Source organism: Pleurodeles waltl, unplaced genomic scaffold, assembly GCF_031143425.1.
Source record: "Pleurodeles waltl isolate 20211129_DDA unplaced genomic scaffold, aPleWal1.hap1.20221129 scaffold_214, whole genome shotgun sequence".
NCBI classification, from domain to species: domain Eukaryota; kingdom Metazoa; phylum Chordata; class Amphibia; order Caudata; family Salamandridae; genus Pleurodeles; species Pleurodeles waltl.
The window spans coordinates 48,641-63,539 of NW_027149920.1; the positions used below are offsets into that span (position 1 = coordinate 48,641).

The window sequence follows — 14,899 nt, forward strand, 5'->3', positions numbered from 1 at the left end:
ACCTGGCCAGATTCCCTGTCCTCCCCAAAATCCTGGGGAGAAACGGGCAGAGTTCTGCGCCCTGCGCCCTCTTTCGCGTCCCTAACGCGCTCCCAACGCGCCCTACAGCCCTGGTCGGGCACATACCACTGGGGCCTCTGCCGAGGAAGAGCCCCGGAAGCCTAGGGCCAGGCCTATTGCACAGGCATCTTAGACCAGGCCATTCCGGGATTGCTGTGTTTCACGTCCTGCCCTTCAACACTCCTGGGAGGGCTTTCCCTGAGAACCCTCATGTCTCTGCCCTCCCAGGAGGCTGTGGTTCTATGCAAAATAGGGGGTGCACCACGGGCCGTCCCCTTTCCTCTCTCTCGCCAATATCTTTCACCAAAGCTGAGCCCTGCAGGTAAATGTATCTATCTGGCTGAGGGGCCAGGGAGGGCCTTTGCCTGCAGTCTTACAAGCCAGAGTGCAGAGAAGGCAGCAGCTCTGGGACCGGGACTCTGCTCAAAGACATATCTAACATGCCACAGTGGAGCTGAGATGGGCAAGACACGTGTCTCACAGGCTGGCAGCACACCAAGACAGTGGCAGGAAACTATGCTAACAAGGAAAGAGAAAAGTCACGTGTCTCGTGGCCTTCCCACCATTAGACAGTAGTCTGCGCAAGAAAACATCCAACAGTGACAGGACAACCAAGCAAATGACAAACGCCGTGCTGAATAAAGTCATCTTACATGACATTTCGTACAAAGCCCCAGATCATGGGGATGATCGCGCAGCAGAAGCAGCAAGTATCAGAGCCACCGAACTTGGGGTGAGTTACACGAGGAGAAAGGGCGACATGGGGACAGGGGCTATGGGCTCAGGGAACAGCTACCACACTGCAACCTCGGGTGTGGGGATGCCACTCATTGCGGGTACTGCCCTGGGATTTCCTTTTAGAAAGAATCGCTGGTTAAAGTGTAGTGCACAAAAAAACCAACTCCTCGATTACACTATTAGATAACATCCTTTAACTGCCCCACCCACCCTGTGTGAGTCTCACCCACTTCCCGCCTGCTCCCTCTAGTCTGAGAGTTGTATCTCCACAAAAAACACACAGTGGGGCTCAATGAGCTGCTCATGTCTGACATGGACACCTAAGCAGTGCTGGATTCACAACCTGAAAGCCTGCAAAGGAAAGTGTGCCCGGCAGAAGATAAGCTGCCTGGCAACTCAGAACCTTCTTCTAAGAGAAGTAAGACATGTCACAATGGAGTCTAAGCCTACCTGTCTTATGCCAGGACCTTAGAGCTGCAGGCAGGAGCACAAAGGTAAAAACATATATTGAGTCCCAACACGCTCACTGTGGTGGTTGGTCTCTGTGGCGCAATCGGTTAGCGTGTTTGGCTGTTAACCGAAAAGTTGGTGGTTCAAGCCCACCCAGGGACGTATGCTTTTGCCTACATCAAGTCTTGAATTAAAACACAGCTGTCTGGCTTTGCTCTTAGAGCTCTCGCTTTGCCTGCGTGACATGCTCTATCTCAACATTTCTATCTTCTCTCATCTCTTCACCTCTTGTCATTTCCACCAATAGGACTGGAAACGGGACATCAAGTCCTGAATTAAAACACAGCTGTCTGGCTTTGCTCTTAGAGCTCTCGCTTTGCCTGCGTGACATGCTCTATCTCAACATTTCTATCTTCTCTCATCTCTTCACCTCTAGTCATTTCCACCAATAGGACTGGAAACGGGACACCAAGCCTTCTACTTTAACCACAGGCGTACTGAGGGCCAATAAAAGGCACAGAAGCATTTCTTGATCCGGGGCTGAGAACTGCATTCACAGGGACCTCGTGGCGCAACGGTAGCGCGGCTGACTCCAGATCAGAAGGTTGCGTGTTAAAATCACGTCGGGGTCACTCTTTGACATTTTTTTCCCCACCAAGTCTATATCTCTGACTTCTAAAGCAAAGCCAAAAGAAGGGCGCTTTGCATTGGCCGGGAATCGAACCCGGGCCTCCCGCGTGGCAGGCGAGAATTCTACCACTGAACCACCAATGCTTCACTTACATAGGCTGAGCAGAGAGCCCTGCCGTAGACAGTAGTGATGAGGCCCATGCATTTGCATGGGACACCTATGAACAAAGTTTGCATGGCAAGCCTTGGACTGCCAAACGTTCACATGCTGATGGCAGGAATCAGATGCAGGAGACTGAAACTATGAATGTTTCTGCTTTTGCTAAGGACAGTGGTTTGGGGCCAGTGTTGTGCTTGACAGAGCACGACATCAGCCTGCTCTCTGGCTGCTCCCGGGAGAAGTGGCTGACAGAAAGCACCCTCCAGACCACCAGCAATCTTGTGTTTCACAACATGCCACTGTCACTGGACTTTCCTTCTGGGAAAGCCTAGTCACTGACCTGGCCAGATTCCCTGTCCTCCCCAAAATCCTGGGGAGAAACGGGCAGAGTTCTGCGCCCTGCGCCCTCTTTCGCGTCCCTAACGCGCTCCCAATGCGCCCTACAGCCCTGGTCGGGCACAGCCCTGGTCGGGCTCATACCACTGGGGCCTCTGCCGAGGAAGAGCCCCGGAAGCCTAGGGCCAGGCCTATTGCACAGGCATCTTAGACCAGGCCATTCCGGGATTGCTGTGTTTCACGTCCTGCCCTTCAACACTCCTGGCAGGGATTTCCCTGAGAACCCTCATGTCTCTGCCCTCCCAGGAGGCTGTGGTTCTATGCAAAATAGGGGGTGCACCACGGGCCGTCCCCTTTCCTCTCTCTCGCCAATATCTTTCACCAAAGCTGAGCCCTGCAGGTAAATGTATCTATCTGGCTGAGGGGCCAGGGAGGGCCTTTGCCTGCAGTCTTACAAGCCAGAGTGCAGAGAAGGCAGCAACTCTGGGACCGGGACTCTGCTCAAAGACATATCTAACATGCCACAGTGGAGCTGAGATGGGCAAGACACGTGTCTCACAGGCTGGCAGCACACCAAGACAGTGGCAGGAAACTATGCTAACAAGGAAAGAGAAAAGTCACGTGTCTCGTGGCCTTCCCACCATTAGACAGTAGTCTGCACAAGAAAACATCCAACAGTGACAGGACAACCAAGCAAATGACAAACGCCGTGCTGAATAAAGTCATCTTACATGACATTTCGTACAAAGGCCCAGATCATGGGGATGATCGCGCAGCAGAAGCAGCAAGTATCAGAGCCACCGAACCTGGGGTGAGTTACACGAGGAGAAAGGGCGACATGGGGACAGGGGCTATGGGCTCAGGGAACAGCTACCACAATGCAACCTCGGGTGTGGGGATGCCACTCATTGCGGGTACTGCCCTGGGATTTCCTTTTAGAAAGAATCGCTGGTTAAAGTGTAGAGCACAAAAAACCCTACTCCTCGATTACACTATTAGATAACATCCTTTAACTGCCCCACCCACCCTGTGTGAGTCTCACCCACTTCCCGCCTGCTCCCTCTAGTCTGAGAGTTGTATCTCCACAAAAAACACACAATGGGGCTCAATGAGCTGCTCATGTCTGACATGGACACCTAAGCAGTGCTGGATTCACAACCTGAAAGCCTGCAAAGGAAAGTGTGCCCGGCAGAAGATAAGTTGCCTGGCAACTCAGAACCTTCTTCTAAGAGAAGTAAGACATGTCACAATGGAGTCTAAGCCTACCTGTCTTATGCCAGGACCTTAGAGCTGCAGGCAGGAGCACAAAGGTAAAAACATATATTGAGTCCCAACACGCTCACTGCGGTGGTTGGTCTCTGTGGCGCAATCGGTTAGCGCGTTCGGCTCTTAACTGAAAGGTTGGTGGTTCAAGCCCACCCAAGGGCGTAGGCTTTTGCCTACATCATGTCCTGAATTAAAACACAGCTGTCTGGCTTTGCTCTTAGAGCTCTCGCTTTGCCTGCGTGACATGCTCTATCTCAACATTTCTATCTTCTCTCATCTCTTCACCTCTAGTCATTTCCACCAATAGGACTGGAAACGGGACATCAAGTCCTGAATTAAAACACAGCTGTCTGGCTTTGCTCTTAGAGCTCTCGCTTTGCCTGCGTGACATGCTCTATCTCAACATTTCTATCTTCTCTCATCTCTTCACCGCTAGTCATTTCCACCAATAGGACTGGAAACGGGCCACCAAGCCTTCTACTTTAACCACAGGCGTACTGAGGGCCAATAAAAGGCACAGAAGCATTTCTTGATCCGGGGCTGAGAACTGCATGCACAGGGACCTCGTGGCTCAACGGTAGCGCGGCTGACTCCAGATCAGAAGGTTGCGTGTTCAAATCACGTCGGGGTCACTCTTTGACATTTTTTTCCCCACCAAGTCTATATGTCTGACTTCTAAAGCAAAGCCAAGAGAAGGGCACTTTGCATTGGCCGGGAATCGAACCCGGGCCTCCCGCGTGGCAGGCGAGAATTCTACCACTGAACCACCAATGCTTCACTTACATAGGCTGAGCAGAGAGCCCTGCCGTAGACAGTAGTGATGAGGCCCATGCATTCGCATGGGACACCTATGAACAAAGTTTGCATGGCAAGCCTTGGACTGCCAAACGTTCACATGCTGATGGCAGGAATCAGATGCAGGAGACTGAAACTATGAATGTTTCTGCTTTTGCTAAGGACAGTGGTTTGGGGCCAGTGTTGTGCTTGACAGAGCACGACATCAGCCTGCTCTCTGGCTGCTCCCGGGAGAAGTGGCTGACAGAAAGCACCCTCCAGACCACCAGCAATCTTGTGTTTCACAACATGCCACTGTCACTGGACTTTCCTTCTGGGAAAGCCTAGTCACTGACCTGGCCAGATTCCCTGTCCTCCCCAAAATCCTGGGGAGAAACGGGCAGAGTTCTGCGCCCTGCGCCCTCTTTCGCGTCCCTAACGCGCTCCCAACGCGCCCTACAGCCTGGTCGGGCACAGCCCTGGTCGGGCTCATACCACTGGGGCCTCTGCCGAGGAAGAGCCCCGGAAGCCTAGGGCCAGGCCTATTGCACAGGCATCTTAGACCAGGCCATTCCAGGATTGCTGTGTTTCACGTCCTGCCCTTCAACACTCCTGGGAGGGCTTTCCCTGAGAACCCTCATGTCTCTGCCCTCCCAGGAGGCTATGGTTCTATGCAAAATAGGGGGTGCACCACGGGCCGTCCCCTTTCCTCTCTCTCGCCAATATCTTTCACCAAAGCTGAGCCCTGCAGGTAAATGTATCTATCTGGCTGAGGGGCCAGGGAGGGCCTTTGCCTGCAGTCTTACAAGCCAGAGTGCAGAGAAGGCAGCAACTCTGGGACCGGGACTCTGCTCAAAGACATATCTAACATGCCACAGTGGAGCTGAGATGGGCAAGACACGTGTCTCACAGGCTGGCAGCACACCAAGACAGTGGCAGGAAACTATGCTAACAAAGAAAGAGAAAAGTCACGTGTCTCGTGGCCTTCCCACCATTAGACAGTAGTCTGCGCAAGAAAACATCCAACAGTGACAGGACAACCAAGCAAATGACAAACGCCGTGCTGAATAAAGTCATCTTACATGACATTTCGTACAAAGGCCCAGATCATGGGGATGATCGCGCAGCAGAAGCAGCAAGTATCAGAGCCACCGAACCTGGGGTGAGTTACACGAGGAGAAAGGGCGACATGGGGACAGGGGCTATGGGCTCAGGGAACAGCTACCACAATGCAACCTCGGGTGTGGGGATGCCACTCATTGCGGGTACTGCCCTGGGATTTCCTTTTAGAAAGAATCGCTGGTTAAAGTGTAGAGCACAAAAAACCCAACTCCTCGATTACACTATTAGATAACATCCTTTAACTGCCCCACCCACCCTGTGTGAGTCTCACCCACTTCCCGCCTGCTCCCTCTAGTCTGAGATTTGTATCTCCACAAAAAACACACAGTGGGGCTCAATGAGCTGCTCATGTCTGACATGGACACCTAAGCAGTGCTGGATTCACAACCTGAAAGCCTGCAAAGGAAAGTGTGCCCGGCAGAAGATAAGCTGCCTGGCAACTCAGAACCTTCTTCTAAGAGAAGTAAGACATGTCACAATGGAGTCTAAGCCTACCTGTCTTATGCCAGGACCTTAGAGCTGTAGGCAGCAGCACAAAGGTAAAAACATATATTGAGTCCCAACACGCTCACTGTGGTGGTTGGTCTCTGTGGCGCAATCGGTTAGCGTGTTCGGCTGTTAACCGAAAGGTTGGTGGTTCAAGCCCACCCAGGGACGTATGCTTTTGCCTACATCAAGTCCTGAATTAAAACACAGCTGTCTGGCTTTGCTCTTAGAGCTCTCGCTTTGCCTGCGTGACATGCTCTATCTCAACATTTCTATCTTCTCTCATCTCTTCACCTCTAGTCATTTCCACCAATAGGACTGGAAACGGGACATCAAGTCCTGAATTAAAACACAGCTGTCTGGCTTTGCTCTTAGAGCTCTCGCTTTGCCTGCGTGACATGCTCTATCTCAACATTTCTATCTTCTCTCATCTCTTCACCTCTAGTCATTTCCACCAATTGGACTGGAAACGGGACACCAAGCCTTCTACTTTAACCACAGGCGTACTGAGGGCCAATAAAAGGCACAGAAGCATTTCTTGTCCGGGGCTGTGACCTGCATGCACAGGGACCTCGTGGCGCAATGGTAGCGCGTCTGACTCCAGATCAGAAGGTTGTGTGTTCAAATCACGTCGGGGTCACTCTTTGACATTTTTTTCCCCACCAAGTCTATATCTCTGACTTCAAAAGCAAAGCCAAAAGAAGGGTGCTTTGCATTGGCCGGGAATCGAACCCGGGCCTCCCGCGTGGCAGGCGAGAATTCTACCACTGAACCACCAATGCTTCACTTACATAGGCTGAGCAGAGAGCCCTGCCGTAGACAGTAGTGACGAGGCCCATGCATTCGCATGGGACACCTATGAACAAAGTTTGCATGGCAAGCCTTGGACTGCCAAACGTTCACATGCTGATGGCAGGAATCAGATGCAGGAGACTGAAACTATGAATGTTTCTGCTTTTGCTAAGGACAGTGGTTTGGGGCCAGTGTTGTGCTTGACAGAGCACGACATCAGCCTGCTCTCTGGCTGCTCCCGGGAGAAGTGGCTGACAGAAAGCACCCTCCAGACCACCAGCAATCTTGTGTTTCACAACATGCCACTGTCACTGGACTTTCCTTCTGGGAAAGCCTAGTCACTGACCTGGCCAGATTCCCTGTCCTCCCCAAAATCCTGGGGAGAAACGGGCAGAGTTCTGCGCCCTGCGCCCTCTTTCGTGTCCATAACGCGCTCCCAACGCGCCCTACAGCCCTGGTCGGGCACAGCCCTGGTCGGGCTCATACCACTGGGGCCTCTGCCGAGGAAGAGCCCCGGAAGCCTAGGGCCAGGCCTATTGCACAGGCATCTTAGACCAGGCCATTCCGGGATTGCTGTGTTTCACGTCCTGCCCTTCAACACTCCTGGGAGGGCTTTCCCTGAGAACCCTCATGTCTCTGCCCTCCCAGGAGGCTATGGTTCTATGCAAAATAGGGGGTGCACCACGGGCCGTCCCCTTTCCTCTCTCTCGCCAATATCTTTCACCAAAGCTGAGCCCTGCAGGTAAATGTATCTATCTGGCTGAGGGGCCAGGGAGGGCCTTTGCCTGCAGTCTTATAAGCCAGAGTGCAGAGAAGGCAGCAGCTCTGGGACCGGGACTCTGCTCAAAGACATATCTAACATGCCACAGTGGAGCTGAGATGGGCAAGACACGTGTCTCACAGGCTGGCAGCACACCAAGACAGTGGCAGGAAACTATGCTAACAAGGAAAGAGAAAAGTCACGTGTCTCGTGGCCTTCCCACCATTAGACAGTAGTCTGCGCAAGAAAACATCCAACAGTGACAGGACAACCAAGCAAATGACAAACGCCGTGCTGAATAAAGTCATCTTACATGACATTTCGTACAAAGGCCCAGATCATGGGGATGATCGCGCAGCAGAAGCAGCAAGTATCAGAGCCACCGAACCTGGGGTGAGTTACACGAGGAGAAAGGGCGACATGGGGACAGGGGCTATGGGCTCAGGGAACAGCTACCACAATGCAACCTCGGGTGTGGGGATGCCACTCATTGCGGGTACTGCCCTTGGATTTCCTTTTAGAAAGAATCGCTGGTTAAAGTGTAGTGCACAAAAAACCCAACTCCTCGATTACACTATTAGATAACATCCTTTAACTGCCCCACCCACCCTGTGTGAGTCTCACCCACTTCCCGCCTGCTCCCTCTAGTCTGAGAGTTGTATCTCCACAAAAAACACACAGTGGGGCTCAATGAGCTGCTCATGTCTGGCATGGACACCTAAGCAGTGCTGGATTCACAACCTGAAAGCCTGCAAAGGAAAGTGTGCCCGGCAGAAGATAAGCTGCCTGGCAACTCAGAACCTTCTTCTAAGAGAAGTAAGACATGTCACAATGGAGTCTAAGCCTACCTGTCTTATGCCAGGACCTTAGAGCTGCAGGCAGGAGCACAAAGGTAAAAACATATATTGAGTCCCAACACGCTCACTGCGGTGGTTGGTCTCTGTGGCGCAATCGGTTAGCGCGTTCAGCTGTTAATCGAAAGGTTGGTGGTTCAAGCCCACCCAGGGACGTATGCTTTTGCCTACATCAAGTCCTGAATTAAAACACAGCTGTCTGGCTTTGCTCTTAGAGCTCTCGCTTTGCCTGCGTGACATTCTCTATCTCAACATTTCTATCTTCTCTCATCTCTTCACCTCTAGTCATTTCCACCAATAGGACTGGAAACGGGACATCAAGTCCTGAATTAAAACACAGCTGTCTGGCTTTGCTCTTAGAGCTCTCGCTTTGCCTGCGTGACATGCTCTATCTCAACATTTCTATCTTCTCTCATCTCTTCACCTCTAGTCATTTCCACCAATAGGACTGGAAACGGGCCACCAAGCCTTCTACTTTAACCACAGGCGTACTGAGGGCCAATAAAAGGCACAGAAGCATTTCTTGATCCAGGGCTGAGAACTGCATGCACAGGGACCTCGTGGCGCAACGGTAGCGCGTCTGACTCCAGATCAGAAGGTTGTGTGTTCAAATCACGTCGGGGTCACTCTTTGACATTTTTTTCCCCACCAAGTCTATATCTCTGACTTCTAAAGCAAAGCCAAAAGAAGGGCGCTTTGCATTGGCCGGGAATCGAACCCGGGCCTCCCGCGTGGCAGGCAAGAATTCTACCACTGAACCACCAATGCTTCACTTACATAGCCTGAGCAGAGAGCCCTGCCGTAGACAGTAGTGACGAGGCCCATGCATTCGCATGGGACACCTATGAACAAAGTTTGCATGGCAAGCCTTGGACTGCCAAACGTTCACATGCTGATGGCAGGAATCAGATGCAGGAGACTGAAACTATGAATGTTTCTGCTTTTGCTAAGGACAGTGGTTTGGGGCCAGTATTGTGCTTGACAGAGCATGACATCAGCCTGCTCTCTGGCTGCTCCCGGGAGAAGTGGCTGACAGAAAGCACCCTCCAGACCACCAGCAATCTTGTGTTTCACAACATGCCACTGTCACTGGACTTTCCTTCTGGGAAAGCCTAGTCACTGACCTGGCCAGATTCCCTGTCCTCCCCAAAATCCTGGGGAGAAACGGGCAGAGTTCTGCGCCCTGCGCCCTCTTTCGCGTCCCTAACGCGCTCCCAACGCGCCCTACAGCCCTGGTCGGGCACAGCCCTGGTCGGGCTCATACCACTGGGGCCTCTGCCGAGGAAGAGCCCCGGAAGCCTAGGGCCAGGCCTATTGCACAGGCATCTTAGACCAGGCCATTCCGGGATTGCTGTGTTTCACGTCCTGCCCTTCAACACTCCTGGGAGGGCTTTCCCTGAGAACCCTCATGTCTCTGCCCTCCCAGGAGGCTGTGGTTCTATGCAAAATAGGGGGTGCACCACGGGCCGTCCCCTTTCCTCTCTCTCGCCAATATCTTTCACCAAAGCTGAGCCCTGCAGGTAAATGTATCTATCTGGCTGAGGGGCCAGGGAGGGCCTTTGCCTGCAGTCTTATAAGCCAGAGTGCAGAGAAGGCAGCAGCTCTGGGACCGGGACTCTGCTCAAAGACATATCTAACATGCCACAGTGGAGCTGAGATGGGCAAGACACGTGTGTCACAGGCTGGCAGCACACCAAGACAGTGGCAGGAAACTATGCTAACAAGGAAAGAGAAAAGTCACGTGTCTCGTGGCCTTCCCACCATTAGACAGTAGTCTGCGCAAGAAAACATCCAACAGTGACAGGACAACCAAGCAAATGACAAACGCCGTGCTGAATAAAGTCATCTTACATGACATTTCGTACAAAGGCCCAGATCATGGGGATGATCGCGCAGCAGAAGCAGCAAGTATCAGAGCCACCGAACCTGGGGTGAGTTACACGAGGAGAAAGGGCGACATGGGGACAGGGGCTATGGGCTCAGGGAACAGCTACCACAATGCAACCTCGGGTGTGGGGATGCCACTCATTGCGGGTACTGCCCTGGGATTTCCTTTTAGAAAGAATCGCTGGATAAAGTGTAGTGCACAAAAAAACCAACTCCTCGATTACACTATTAGATAACATCCTTTAACTGCCCCACCCACCCTGTGTGAGTCTCACCCACTTCCCGCCTGCTCCCTCTAGTCTGAGAGTTGTATCTCCACAAAAAACACACAGTGGGGCTCAATGAGCTGCTCATGTCTGACATGGACACCTAAGCAGTGCTGGATTCACAACCTGAAAGCCTGCAAAGGAAAGTGTGCCCGGCAGAAGATAAGCTGCCTGGCAACTCAGAACCTTCTTCTAAGAGAAGTAAGACATGTCACAATGGAGTCTAAGCCTACCTGTCTTATGCCAGGACCTTAGAGCTGCAGGCAGGAGCACAAAGGTAAAAACATATATTGAGTCCCAACACGCTCAATGCAGTGGTTGGTCTCTGTGGCGCAATCGGTTAGCGTGCTCGGCTGTTAACCAAAAGGTTGGTGGTTCAAGCCCACCCAGGAATGTATGCTTTTGCCTACATCAAGTCCTGAATTAAAACACAGCTGTCTGGCTTTGCTCTTAGAGCTCTCGCTTTGCCTGCGTGACATGCTCTATCTCAACATTTCTATCTTCTCTCATCTCTTCACCTCTAGTCATTTCCACCAATAGGACTGGAAACGGGACACCAAGCCTTCTACTTTAACCACAGGCGTACTGAGGGCCAATAAAAGGCACAGAAGCATTTCTTGATCCGGGGCTGAGAACTGCATGCACAGGGACCTCATGGCGCAACGGTAGCGCGTCTGACTCCAGATCAGAAGTTTGCGTGTTCAAATCACGTCGGGGTCACTCTTTGACATTTTTTTCCCCACCAAGTCTATATCTCTGACTTCTAAAGCAAAGCCAAAAGAAGGGCGCTTTGCATTGGCCGGGAATCGAACCAGGGCCTCCCGCGTGGCAGGCGAGAATTCTACCACTGAACCACCAATGCTTCACTTACATAGGCTGAGCAGAGAGCCCTGCCGTAGACAGTAGTGATGAGGCCCATGCATTCGCATGGGACACCTATGAACAAAGTTTGCATGGCAAGCCTTGGACTGCCAAACGTTCACATGCTGATGGCAGGAATCAGATGCAGGAGACTGAAACTATGAATGTTTCTGCTTTTGCTAAGGACAGTGGTTTGGGGCCAGTGTTGTGCTTGACAGAGCACGACATCAGCCTGCTCTCTGGCTGCTCCCGGGAGAAGTGGCTGACAGAAAGCACCCTCCAGACCACCAGCAATCTTGTGTTTCACAACATGCCACTGTCACTGGACTTTCCTTCTGGGAAAGCCTAGTCACTGACCTGGCCAGATTCCCTGTCCTCCCCAAAATCCTGGGGAGAAACGGGCAGAGTTCTGCGCCCTGCGCCCTCTTTCGCGTCCCTAACGCGCTCCCAACGCGCCCTACAGCCCTGGTCGGGCACAGCCCTGGTCGGGCTCATACCACTGGGGCCTCTGCCGAGGAAGAGCCCCGGAAGCCTAGGGCCAGGCCTATTGCACAGGCATCTTAGACCAGGCCATTCCGGGATTGCTGTGTTTCACGTCCTGCCCTTCAACACTCCTGGGAGGGCTTTCCCTGAGAACCCTCATGTCTCTGCCCTCCCAGGAGGCTATGGTTCTATGCAAAATAGGGGGTGCACCACGGGCCGTCCCCTTTCCTCTCTCTCGCCAATATCTTTCACCAAAGCTGAGCCCTGCAGGTAAATGTATCTATCTGGCTGAGGGGCCAGGGAGGGCCTTTGCCTGCAGTCTTATAAGCCAGAGTGCAGAGAAGGCAGCAGCTCTGGGACCGGGACTCTGCTCAAAGACATATCTAACATGCCACAGTGGAGCTGAGATGGGCAAGACACGTGTCTCACAGGCTGGCAGCACACCAAGACAGTGGCAGGAAACTATGCTAACAAGGAAAGAGAAAAGTCACGTGTCTCGTGGCCTTCCCACCATTAGACAGTAGTCTGCGCAAGAAAACATCCAACAGTGACAGGACAACCAAGCAAATGACAAACGCCGTGCTGAATAAAGTCATCTTACATGACATTTCGTACAAAGGCCCAGATCATGGGGATGATCGCGCAGCAGAAGCAGCAAGTATCAGAGCCACCGAACCTGGGGTGAGTTACACGAGGAGAAAGGGCGACATGGGGACAGGGGCTATGGGCTCAGGGAACAGCTACCACAATGCAACCTCGGGTGTGGGGATGCCACTCATTGCGGGTACTGCCCTGGGATTTCCTTTTAGAAAGAATCGCTGGTTAAAGTGTAGTGCACAAAAAAACCAACTCCTCGATTACACTATTAGATATCCTTTAACTGCCCCACCCACCCTGTGTGAGTCTCACCCACTTCCCGCCTGCTCCCTCTAGTCTGAGAGTTGTATCTCCACAAAAAACACACAGTGGGGCTCAATGAGCTGCTCATGTCTGACATGGACACCTAAGCAGTGCTGGATTCACAACCTGAAAGCCTGCAAAGGAAAGTGTGCTCGGCAGAAGATAAGCTGCCTGGCAACTCAGAACCTTCTTCTAAGTGAAGTAAGACATGTCACAATGGAGTCTAAGCCTACCTGTCTTATGCCAGGACCTTAGAGCTGCAGGCAGGAGCACAAAGGTAAAAACATATATTGAGTCCCAACACGCTCACTGCGGTGGTTGGTCTCTGTGGCGCAATCGGTTAGCGCGTTCGGCTGTTAACCGAAAGGTTGGTGGTTCAAGCCCACCCAGGGACGTATGCTTTTGCCTACATCAAGTCCTGAATTAAAACACAGCTGTCTGGCTTTGCTCTTAGAGCTCTCGCTTTGCCTGCGTGACATGCTCTATCTCAACATTTCTATCTTCTCTCATCTCTTCACCTCTAGTCATTTCCACCAATAGGACTGGAAACGGGACATCAAGTCCTGAAATAAAACACAGCTGTCTGGCTTTGCTCTTAGAGCTCTCGCTTTGCCTGCGTGACATGCTCTATCTCAACATTTCTATCTTCTCTCATCTCTTCACCTCTAGTCATTTCCACCAATAGGACTAGAAACGGGCCACCAAGCCTTCTACTTTAACCACAGGCGTACTGAGGGCCAATAAAATGCACAAAAGCATTTCTTGATCCGGGGCTGAGAACTGCATGCACAGGGACCTCGTGGCGCAACGGTAGCGCGTCTGACTCCAGATCAGAAGGTTGCGTGTTCAAATCACGTCGGGGTCACTCTTTGACATTTTTTTCCCCACCAAGTCTATATCTCTGACTTCTAAAGCAAAGCCAAAAGAAGGGCGCTTTGCATTGGCCGGGAATCGAACCCGGGCCTCCCGCGTGGCAGGCGAGAATTCTACCACTGAACCACCAATGCTTCACTTACATAGGCTGAGCAGAGAGCCCTGCCGTAGACAGTAGTGACGAGGCTCATGCATTCGCATGGGACACCTATGAACAAAGTTTGCATGGCAAGCCTTGGACTGCCAAACGTTCACATGCTGATGGCAGGAATCAGATGCAGGAGACTGAAACTATGAATGTTTCTGCTTTTGCTAAGGACAGTGGTTTGGGGCCAGTGTTGTGCTTGACAGAGCACGACATCAGCCTGCTCTCTGGCTGCTCCCGGGAGAAGTGGCTGACAGAAAGCACCCTCCAGACCACCAGCAATCTTGTGTTTCACAACATGCCACTGTCACTGGACTTTCCTTCTGGGAAAGCCTAGTCACTGACCTGGCCAGATTCCCTGTCCTCCCCAAAATCCTGGGGAGAAACGGGCAGAGTTCTGCGCCCTGCGCCCTCTTTCGCGTCCCTAACGCGCTCCCAACGCGCCCTACAGCCCTGGTCGGGCACAGCCCTGGTCGGGCTCATACCACTGGGGCCTCTGCCGAGGAAGAGCCCCGGAAGCCTAGGGCCAGGCCTATTGCACAGGCATCTTAGACCAGGCCATTCCGGGATTGCTGTGTTTCACGTCCTGCCCTTCAACACTCCTGGGAGGGCTTTCCCTGAGAACCCTCATGTCTCTGCCCTCCCAGGAGGCTGTGGTTCTTTGCAAAATAGGGGGTGCACCACGGGCCGTCCCCTTTCCTCTCTCTCGCCAATATCTTTCACCAAAGCTGAGCCCTGCAGGTAAATGTATCTATCTGGCTGAGGGGCCAGGGAGGGCCTTTGCCTGCAGTCTTACAAGCCAGAGTGCAGAGAAGGCAGCAGCTCTGGGACCGGGACTCTGCTCAAAGACATATCTAACATGCCACAGTGGAGCTGAGATGGGCAAGACACGTGTCTCACAGGCAGGCAGCACAACAAGACAGTGGCAGGAAACTATGCTAACAAGGAAAGAGAAAAGTCACGTGTCTCGTGGCCTTCCCACCATTAGACAGTAGTCTGCGCAAGAAAACATCCAACAGTGACAGGACAACCAAGCAAATGACAAACGCTGTGCTG

General features: G+C 52.4%; 7 non-coding genes across 7 annotated transcripts; 3 read left to right on the top strand and 4 right to left on the bottom strand.

Moving 5' to 3' along the window:
• Window positions 1-1,951: 1,951 nt before the first annotated feature.
• TRNAG-GCC (transfer RNA glycine (anticodon GCC)) lies at window positions 1,952-2,022 on the bottom strand. Its single transcript has one exon. It is a non-coding gene; the product is annotated as a tRNA-Gly (tRNA).
• A 2,321-nt stretch (window positions 2,023-4,343) lies between these two features.
• TRNAG-GCC (transfer RNA glycine (anticodon GCC)) lies at window positions 4,344-4,414 on the bottom strand. The gene has a single exon. It is a non-coding gene; the product is annotated as a tRNA-Gly (tRNA).
• A 1,705-nt stretch (window positions 4,415-6,119) lies between these two features.
• TRNAN-GUU (transfer RNA asparagine (anticodon GUU)) lies at window positions 6,120-6,193 on the top strand. Its single transcript has one exon. It is a non-coding gene; the product is annotated as a tRNA-Asn (tRNA).
• A 540-nt stretch (window positions 6,194-6,733) lies between these two features.
• Window positions 6,734-6,804, bottom strand: TRNAG-GCC (transfer RNA glycine (anticodon GCC)). The gene has a single exon. It is a non-coding gene; the product is annotated as a tRNA-Gly (tRNA).
• A 6,342-nt stretch (window positions 6,805-13,146) lies between these two features.
• TRNAN-GUU (transfer RNA asparagine (anticodon GUU)) lies at window positions 13,147-13,220 on the top strand. Its single transcript has one exon. It is a non-coding gene; the product is annotated as a tRNA-Asn (tRNA).
• A 398-nt stretch (window positions 13,221-13,618) lies between these two features.
• Window positions 13,619-13,690, top strand: TRNAW-CCA (transfer RNA tryptophan (anticodon CCA)). The gene has a single exon. It is a non-coding gene; the product is annotated as a tRNA-Trp (tRNA).
• Window positions 13,691-13,761: 71 nt separating this feature from the next.
• Window positions 13,762-13,832, bottom strand: TRNAG-GCC (transfer RNA glycine (anticodon GCC)). The gene has a single exon. It is a non-coding gene; the product is annotated as a tRNA-Gly (tRNA).
• Window positions 13,833-14,899: the final 1,067 nt, after the last annotated feature.